The 9,472-nt window shown below is 35.9% G+C and overlaps 1 protein-coding gene across 6 annotated transcripts in view; it reads right to left on the bottom strand.

The window, feature by feature from the left end:
- LOC117172552 (peroxisomal membrane protein PEX16) overlaps nucleotides 1-9,472 on the bottom strand; it is a 74,057-nt gene that overhangs the window by 25,905 nt on the left and 38,680 nt on the right. Inside the window, exon 2 of one of the 6 annotated variants that reach the window (XM_033360606.1) lies at nucleotides 4,351-4,443. The exons of 4 other annotated variants lie outside the window; for them this stretch is intronic. The gene's annotated coding sequence lies outside the window, so the exon portion shown is untranslated. The remainder of the gene's footprint in view (nucleotides 1-4,350; nucleotides 4,444-9,472) is intronic. One more of the 6 variants, XM_033360607.1, reaches the window with a different exon arrangement.

The raw sequence follows: 9,472 nt of genomic DNA, 5'->3' as shown, positions 1-9,472 counted from the left end.
CCCCCCCCATACTTTTTCCACGCAAACATATTTTATGAAAATATAGTTATTATTAGTCTTCAAAATGTCCGGGAGCTCGCGACAATTCCATGTTGACTGGCAGCTGTCAAAAATGTCAAAAATTCTATTGAAAAAACGTCATTTTAATACTGTTGAAAAACATTGGGAATGATTGTTTGGATGCTAAAAACTAACAAAAAATTCGACTGGCAGGTTCTCGGTGGTGCCAAAGTTGACTGGCAGGCTGTTAAACATGCAAAAAATTCAAGTGAAGAAACGACATTTTAGTACTCTTGAAACCCATTGTTGCGAGCTATGACTTTACGTAAAAAGTGAGATTCTCGTAGTTTCTTTTTTTATATACATATTAGTTTTAGAGAAGTATCCTATAGATGAAAGTTTTATTTCATGAAAAGGACACAACTTTCATTCGGTTGCTGATTAAAATGCCAGTCAACTTTGGCACTACTCAGGAGCTGCCAGTCAAATTCTTTGTTAGTTTTTTGCACCAAAACAATCATCCTCAATGGGTTTAAATAGTACTAAAATAACGTTTTTTCACTTGAATTTTCGACATGCTAGACAGTCTGCCAGTCAAATTTGGCACCACTGAGGAACAGCCAATCAATTATTATCTTACTTTTTAGCATCTAAAGAATCATCCCCAATGCGTTTCAGGAGTACTAAAATGACTTTTCTAATTTTCATCCTGTCATTTTTTATATGCTTGACAGTCTGTCAGTCAACTTTGGCACCACAGAGAAGCTGCCAGACAAATTTTTGTTAGGTTTCAGTATTCAAACAATCATTCCCAATGGGTTCCAATCCAAGATTACTAAAATGACGTTTCTTCTCTAGAATTTTTGGCATGTTTGACAGCCTGCCATTCAATTTTGGCACCACTCAGGAGCTACTACTCAAACTTCTTGGTAGTAATTTGCATTCAAACAACCATTCCCGGTGGATTAGTCAGTCAAAGAATTTCGAACTTTTGACTATGAAAACAAAAGAATTTGAAATTTTAGTGAGTACTAAAATGATGTCCATAGAATTGTCGCGAGCTCCCGGACTACAAGAAGTTGAAAAGGAGCGAAAAATTGGCTAAAAAAATCGGATTAGCTTAGAAACGTGAGCTTAAACGTGATTTGAATTTCAAAGAAAAAGTCGTGAAAAAATTATGATAAAATAAAAATTATATTGTGCGCGAGCACACTATAAAAGTTCGAGTATACCTAGAGTATACCTTGTCTCATTTTAGTATATTTTCCACAGATTTAGGGAAATGTGTGCCCACGTGGATTCTAGTCCGACCCCCCCCCCGGTCCTCCTCGTGGACAAGCCTGGAATTTTTCCCCCACCCCCCTCCCTTTAAAGTGTACACATAGTATATGGATGGCCCCTCGAAAGTTTCGAGTACTCGGAAGTTTCGGATTCTAGAAGACATTCGAGAACATGAAAGTTTCGAACAGCTCGAAAGTTTCGGCTAACAGTGATTTTAAAATCAAAAGTAACAATTCAAAGTTTTTCATTTAAAGCGGCGACTAAATTTTTGAGAACTTCAATAAATTGTTGAATGAGAAATTTAATAAACTGACGGGTTTTCATGACTCAGCATACTAGAGTTATGTTCGGATTTCTGATGATAAAACAGCAGAAATTAAAAAATTCTAACTTTTCGCTCCGAAATGGTGACTAAATTTTGAAAAAAATGTATCATATTCAGGGATCGGAACCATTTTAGCTTCGTTCTAATAATAAGGGATTCTGGAGATTTCGAGTTCAATATAATGTTAATACAAAAAAAAAAAACACATTTTTTAAAAATTTATTAGATACAGACATTAAACCTAGGCTTTGATTCCGTTTGTTAAAATTTCAGTTCTAAGGCAACTCTACTTCGATTAATTAATCCAGAACATTTTCAAATCGTGTCCAATTAAAAAATTTAATCAGGATAATTTATAAATCTTGTTTAATATTACTATTAGAGAATAATAACTATTAAAGAATGTGCGTGTAACATGTTAAATCGAAATTCGGATTATTTCTAAAGATACAGTCCGCAGAGTGTCTTGGCGTACGAGAGCGTCAATCACGCTGTGTGGAAAGGTAGATCACTTGTTAATTCTCGCATTATCTATCGGGAAAAAGGCTATATATGACGCACCTAAATATTTGTGTGTACCATTACTCTATTCAGGATCTTGTAAGTGTATTTGAGAGTCTTATGTGAGGGTGTGTATAAGTGTGCTTCACCGTTGAATCGTATAATCTTACAAAAGCTTTGAAGCGCGTTTTCTAAAAACCACATTTTTCAAGCTGGTGTGCAGGATTACACAAAAAGTTTTCAATCGATTGACCTCAACTAAATTTCATTTGATTGATAATGAACAATTATTGTATATGAACCACAGATATTCATAATTTTATAAATTTTTCATACTTTTTATTCAACAATATCAACAAATTTTACTGCGAAAAATCGTAAATTTTTATTTTAATAGAACAAAATAGTACATTTTCTATTGTCTTTGGCCTTTTAGTGGTTCATATAAAATGAATACGTTTACTGAGTAAAAAAAAAATTCATTGAGTTCAGACAAAAATTAACGGACGCTATCCTGCACGCCGTACAACGACTCCAGTCGCGCGGCATCCCAGTCCGCCATGAATAACGCCGCCATTTTGTAAAATTTTGACTTGGTTTTTTTGTAATGTTGTTCAGAAGTACTTAAAAATAAATGTAAAAGATCTTGGATGTATATCGTTTCTTTCTTGACAAAAAAAATCTTGAAAAGAACCTTTTTCCGGGCGTTTCATGTGATCCCCTTAATAACAAAAATTGCATATTTTTGAAAATAATCTAACTTTTTGCATTTGGGACTACTTAAAAAATTTCATGAGAATAGTTTCGAAATATATTTTATTGGAATGGAAGCTTCTAATTTGTCTCCTAAGGGTTTACATTTTTCTTGTACCTTCTTCTTTATTCCTTTACACACCCCTCACACACTCACTTGGTGGTAGAAGGGGGACCGACAGTTTAATGTGGGTTCCGAACCACCAAGAGCAACAGCTTTAAGTACTTTAAGAAAACCTTTTTCTCTAGAGGTACCGGTCCCACGACTCTTTGGATATGAACAACTCCCTTGCTAGGCTAGTGTTCACCGCATGGGCCGCCGCGGATCTTCCAAAGTGCTTTTTTAATTTTTGTCGAAATTAGAAATGTCACAAGGATAATTGGGAAGTCCTTTTTTCGCGTACAGAAAACTTTAATAAAAAATTCTAAACATCTAAAAAAATTTTATTTTAAATTTTGAAATAGCTCTTTTTTAAGTTTGGTCTAATCGAAAAATGTAACTGAGATAGTTTTAAAATTTATTTGATATCTAGTGAAAAACTTTGATTAAAAATGTCCTAATCTATCATAAAAATGTTTTTTTTTAAATATTTTATTTTTAAAATTGTTAAATGTATCTAACGTTTCTAATTTTCATCGAAATTGAAATTTTCTTTTGATAATTCGAAAGTCTTTTACTTATCTATAAGAAAGTTTCACAAAAATGTCTAATATTAAATTTTTGTTCAAACTTGGAAAATGCTCTAAATTTTTTAATTTTTGTTGTAAATATCTGGTTATGGAACTTAGCCTTCATTTTGGGACCCTTAAAAAGTACATTAAAGTCTGATTCGACATTCAGGTTGTCATACATACAGGCAGACAAACACCGACAAAATGTTATGATTTTCGGACTCTGTGAGTGCCGAAATGTAAAGATGTGTTAAAAACCAGAGATAGAAAATTTGTACGATTATATTACACTCTAATGAATGAGTATGTAAAAACCCTAGGACTGTACCTCAAGGAAACTGCTTTATATTTTGAATTTGTCCAAAATTTGGTTCCCATTTAGGATAAAAAATCTTGAACTTTTAATTTTTACTTCAAAATCGCTGTTATCAATCCGAAAAACCTCCGAGTTTCGAGAACCTAAACCTTTCGAGCAGCTCGAAACCCTCGAGTAGCTCGAAAGCATTCGAGTACTCGAAAGTTTCGAGTTCTCGAAGATTGTAAATTTTCGATTAAGAAGAATTTTGATAATTATGACTAATTATAACTAAGAATTTTTTGTTCTCTCGGAAGTTATTCAAGTTCTCGAATGTTTTGAGTTCCCAAAGAAATTCGAGTACTCGTAAAGTTTCAAGTATTCTGGAAAGCTCGATCTAGACTCGACTTCGGAAGCTAACAAGCTCGACTCGACTCGTTCAAACTTCGAGTTTTTTGCACACCCCTGGTAATGTAATTATTTTGTAAATGATCAAGACAAACAAATCATAGATTTTACTTGCCAGGTTGATTTATGGTTTCGGAACTTCTCTCCACAGCTTGTCTCGGATATTAAGGTCCTTGTAGAATTTTGTTTGCGTCAATTAAAGCACCTACTGATTTTGAATAGGGAATTAAAAAAAAAAGAATTCGAGAATAATATAATATTAATAAAATTTTGAATTGTATCCAAAAAATTTCGAAAGAAATTTGAATAATTAATAATACTTTGATCAACATGAAACTTATTGGCTGCTTCACATTTCCACATGGCTTTCCCTATCGTCAAGTCTTCACAGCACATAATTAAATTATCTCTCTAATACGAATTTTTTGGAACCGCTCAGGATCTCTTTTCGAATACAAGGCCTGAGGTTCATTCCGAACTGCATCTTTTTATAAAATTAATTAAGATGTCCCTCTTCGTCAAGGAAATTCTATAATAATCTTAGTCTTTCTGCCAGTGTTTTCAGGAACCTAATGCCGCAGGCGATGAAACTGTACTGATTATAGTAGGTGTAGTAGGTGCAGTCCTCGCATCGGAAATCAAACACGCGGCTTTGGCCGCACGGCCGGATTTGCAGGAAGCCATCCGTTCAGCTAGCTTGGAATCAGCTGCAGTATTCAAACTCCACATTACATGGACATAAATTTCCACATATATTATATATACATTAAGGTGGATCTTATTTTCAAAGATTGATACCATTTTATGAAGAAATAGTTCGTTTAAGATTTGAGCTTAATCGGACTAAGGGAAAGGCTTCCCTTGGGCCCTTGAAATTCAAAAACCATACAATTACAGAAAAAAACAATGTTATTTGTTTATTTTTCAAAATTTTAATTTTATACAAAAAAGCTTCATACAAAAGTTGTAGCTATATTAAAAATGCACATAATATTATCCAAGACTTTTTCTCGCATAACTAACTTTCAACGAGAAAAATGCAAAAATCATTTGTTTATGCCACAAATCTTGACGCTTAAAGAAAGTCTTTTTTATAACTTGAAAACTTCCGGTGATAATCACTCACAATATGAAGCATATACTGTTTCTGTTGTTCGTTTTTCCCAGTGGCTCAGACTATAGCGTTCCCGGCTTCCAAGCAGGAGGACTGGGGTTCGATCCCTGTGCCGCTGCCGGTACGAATGGAAATTTTTCTACGTACTTTAAACCGGAGCTCCGGTGGTTCGGAACCCACCTTAAACTTTAGGTCCCCTCAAAAGAGGTCAGTGTCCTCTCAGGGAAGAGGCTCCATGTCAAGGGGACTATTCTTTGGGAATCACTAAGCCACTTTAAGAGGCTCAAAAAAGAATCTCCAATTTCTGTCCGAAGAGGCTACATGTCGAGGGGACTATCGCACGCTGGTCGTTGGTCATTTTCGAGCAATTTACACGGGTGTGGCACAATAGACTTCTTAGTTTGAGCTTCAGGGGGGGAGGGGGCTCGCGAGCTCCCCCACCAACCAATACAATACCAATAGGCCACGTCGACGGTTCTGTCCTAAGGTATTCATCATTAAAGGTAAATCTTTCGAAAAAACGTTTAGTGTCAGCAGAAACTAATTGCTCACTTCTATTGCTACTAATTTAGGGGATTTCATCGATTTGTACTTGTACTCGCTTCACATTTTCATTTGATGGTTCTGCTTCGCAATTCAATGCATTGCCCGTTTTCATTTTCGATTCTGATGACAATTTCGGATCAAAGAAAGCTAAGGCGATAGTTTTAGAGCTTAAATACCATAAATGATTCATTAATTTTTTAATGCAACACGAGAGATACCGGGATAGATAGCTTGATATTCATAAAATGTTGACAAGCCCTGAAATCCAGATAAGGTGATTTGATCACCAGAAGGTGCACAAAATAATGCTTCGACGTACACAGCCACAAAAAAGTACAAATATCACAGATTGCATTCTTTTCTACTAGAGCTAATCCAAATTCACGACGAAGGAGAAACATTTACAAGTAATGACTAAGTTTTTATGACACATGCATGCTTTCAGCCCTTTTCGACGCCTGTGAAGTCGGGCTATAGCTCTACTTTTTACTCCATAGGGCAGGGCTCACCAGAAGGCAGTCATTGGCTGCAATGACTGCCAGTGGCAGCCAAGAGACTTGGTCAAACTGGCCCTAAAAAATCTTGTCGTTAGACTGGTTCCTATCCCTTCACGGTCATTATACCTGCCACCGGGCTTGGAAGGCATTATCCTTCCGAAAATGAAATATAATTAGAAAATAAGTATTATCGTTTTATTTGCTAATATTCATATAGTTTAGTGAGTAATGAGTAGTTAAAAATTAATAAGAAAATAAAGGTAATAAAAAAAATGTGTTCAAAATGTGGCATATTGAATTACTTTTTGAATGAAATAATAAGAATAAGGACATTTTTAATGGACAATTGTCAAATTGTACAACTCGAAGCAGAGTTTACACTCTTCAAAATAAAGAAGAAGGGACTTTGGCGGCCGTCGTTTTTCTTCATACTTTATGAATTTTAATTCAAAACTCTCCAAATTTTTCCAACTTTTTAAAGCTTTGATTTGAGATTTAATTTGCAGACAAAGAAAAACATGACAGAAAAACTTAGTAGCAGTCATACACTTGTCGTGGCAGTCAGCACCTGCTTGAAGTGTGCCGTAACTTAAAGAAATCTTTCAATTTAATTTTGAGTAATTTATCTTCAGTTTCCATAAGTTACCTGTAATATTACCATAAATTACCGAAAAATTTCATAAATTTACGGAAACTGATCAAAATGTTTAAAATTAAATTTTGGGTAATTTATGGTAAGTTACCATAGTTACCTGTAAAATTACCTTAAATGACCACAAATTTGTATAAACTTCTCAAAATTTAGAAACATTGTTTAAATTGAATTTTGGGTAATTTATGGTAAGTTACCATAAATTACCCGTAATAATACTATAAGTTACCTATAATATTACCATAAATTACCTAAAAATTTGATAAACTTTCAGAAATGTATAAAAAATGTTAAGATTGAATTTTGGGTAATTTATGGTAAGTTGGCATATTATCTGTAAAATTACCATAAATTACCGAAAATTTCAATAAATTTTCGGAAATGCATGAAAATGTTCCAAATTTAATTTTGGATAATTTATGGTATGTTACCATATTAACTGTAAAATTATCATAAATGACCGAACATTTCCATAAATTTCAGGAAATTTATGAAAATGTTTGAAATGGAACTTTGGGTTATTCATGGTAAGTCACCATTTTTCCCTGCATAATTGCCATAAATGACCGAAAATTTCCATAAATTTCCCAAAATACGGAAAAAGCAGTCCACGAGGTGTTAATTCGCCAAGGAAACCTATTCCTTAAATTCCCTATAATCCTCTCCAGACTGCTATTCCTTCAAAGTATTTTTAAAAATGCCAAGGATTCGAGATACGTCGCTCTGATTAAAGTGTCCTTTGACCTTTTCGTTTTCAATCCCAGATAGGAAATTATGAGCACTGATTCCAGACCAAGAGTTTTGAAAAATTGTAAAGATCAATCAAGTCGGACAACCGCATGATTTCGCCGGGAGCGGGAGCTAATCTGGAAAATTGCACCCGCTCCCAGCGAAATCGCGGTAAAATTTCAGCCACAACCACGTCTCACGACCGCGAGATAGGTAGTTACAGTCTGTAAAGGAATCAATACGACGATCCAGCAAAAGCTTCATGTACCTTAAGAACACGGAGCGACCCAAGGACTACCGCCTTCTGCATTTTTCCCGCAAGTGTTTTAGCCTATTGTTGATACGCAGGGATGCTTTTTAGGCCATTAACAAAAGAAAGCTTGGCACCTCCAAGAGCGCCGATGATAAGGACGATTAGTTTAACAGAATATTCCGGGTACAATCGTTGCAACTCCCTTATAAGGTATCGATACCTCTCTTTCTTTTCATTCTCTTTGGTTATGATATTTTTGTCAGCTGGTGCCGAAAATTTGATTACGAACATGGTTCGCTTCTCGAAGTCAAGAAGAACCATGTCAGGCCTCGAGTGACTCGATTTCCCTAGGAGCATTGTACCTTTGAATGTAGGTCGTTCCCGCGTGAGTTGGACAAATAGATAGTATGTGAGCTAAATGCTCGGGGTGTGCATGACACGCCCTGCAGCTATCATCAGGAATGTCTTGACTCAAAATGTGGCAAAGGTATGTTAAGGTGGAAATGCCACCGTCTTGGCATGCAAAAATGAAACCCTCCGTACCAGACTTCAATCCGGACGATTTAAGGAAAGCAAACGTTAGCTCACAAGACATTGACTGATCCCTCACATTTCTTTGAAAGATACCGTGCATCCTCTTATCGAGGAGCTGTTCACGAAAGTTTTTCTCTTGTGCTTTCTTAATCCGGGCTTTCAGGAGTGAGTACTCGAGATAGATAAGATTTGATGCATTTTGCTCACCCCTAATACTGAAGTCAAGTCCGAGTGTTTCCGCAGCCTCCTCCGCTGCTTTGTACAGAAACGCTCCTTTGCCCACTTCTTCGTGATTCCTGACCATTTATAGAAGAGGGTCTCTTCCATTTGCAACTCTATGTGTTGTAATCCAGAATAATCCTGTTGTGAAGACATTCAAGACTCAATATTCCGCGAACCCCTTGACGGCGTGAGATGTACAGTCGCGGAACGGAAGACTTAAGATGCATGCTTTTGTTCATGTGCATAACCTTTCTTGTCCCAATATCAAGAGATCTGAGCTCGTTCTTCGTCCATGGAACTACTCCAAATGAATAGAGTACTAGCGGGACGGCAAGCACGTTCGTTACAGATACTTAGTTCCTCGCCAACAGTTCGGAAGACCAAATCTATCGGATGAGACGTTTGTATCTGCTTCGGAGAGTATCCTTTATAGATGCCACATCCTGAATGCGGCTCTGTGGCACGTCCAGGTATGTACCAGGTGTATACATATGAAACCGGTATTTTTTCAAGAAAAAAGACATTTATTTCAAGAGAATGTTAACAAATATTTTATTCAAAGTATGCGCCCTCGCTGGCTACACATTGTGTCCACCTCTCAGGCAATTTATGGATACCTTTCCAAAAAAAGTCTTCGCTTTTTGAAGCAAACCAGTCATCGAGCCATTTTCCAACATTTTCGTAAGAAGT

The sequence above is a fragment of the Belonocnema kinseyi genome, chromosome 5, assembly GCF_010883055.1.
Source record: "Belonocnema kinseyi isolate 2016_QV_RU_SX_M_011 chromosome 5, B_treatae_v1, whole genome shotgun sequence".
NCBI classification, from domain to species: Eukaryota; Metazoa; Arthropoda; class Insecta; order Hymenoptera; family Cynipidae; genus Belonocnema; species Belonocnema kinseyi.
The sequence above is the reverse complement of the archived record's forward strand: the minus strand, read 5'-3'. Positions and strand labels throughout refer to the sequence as shown.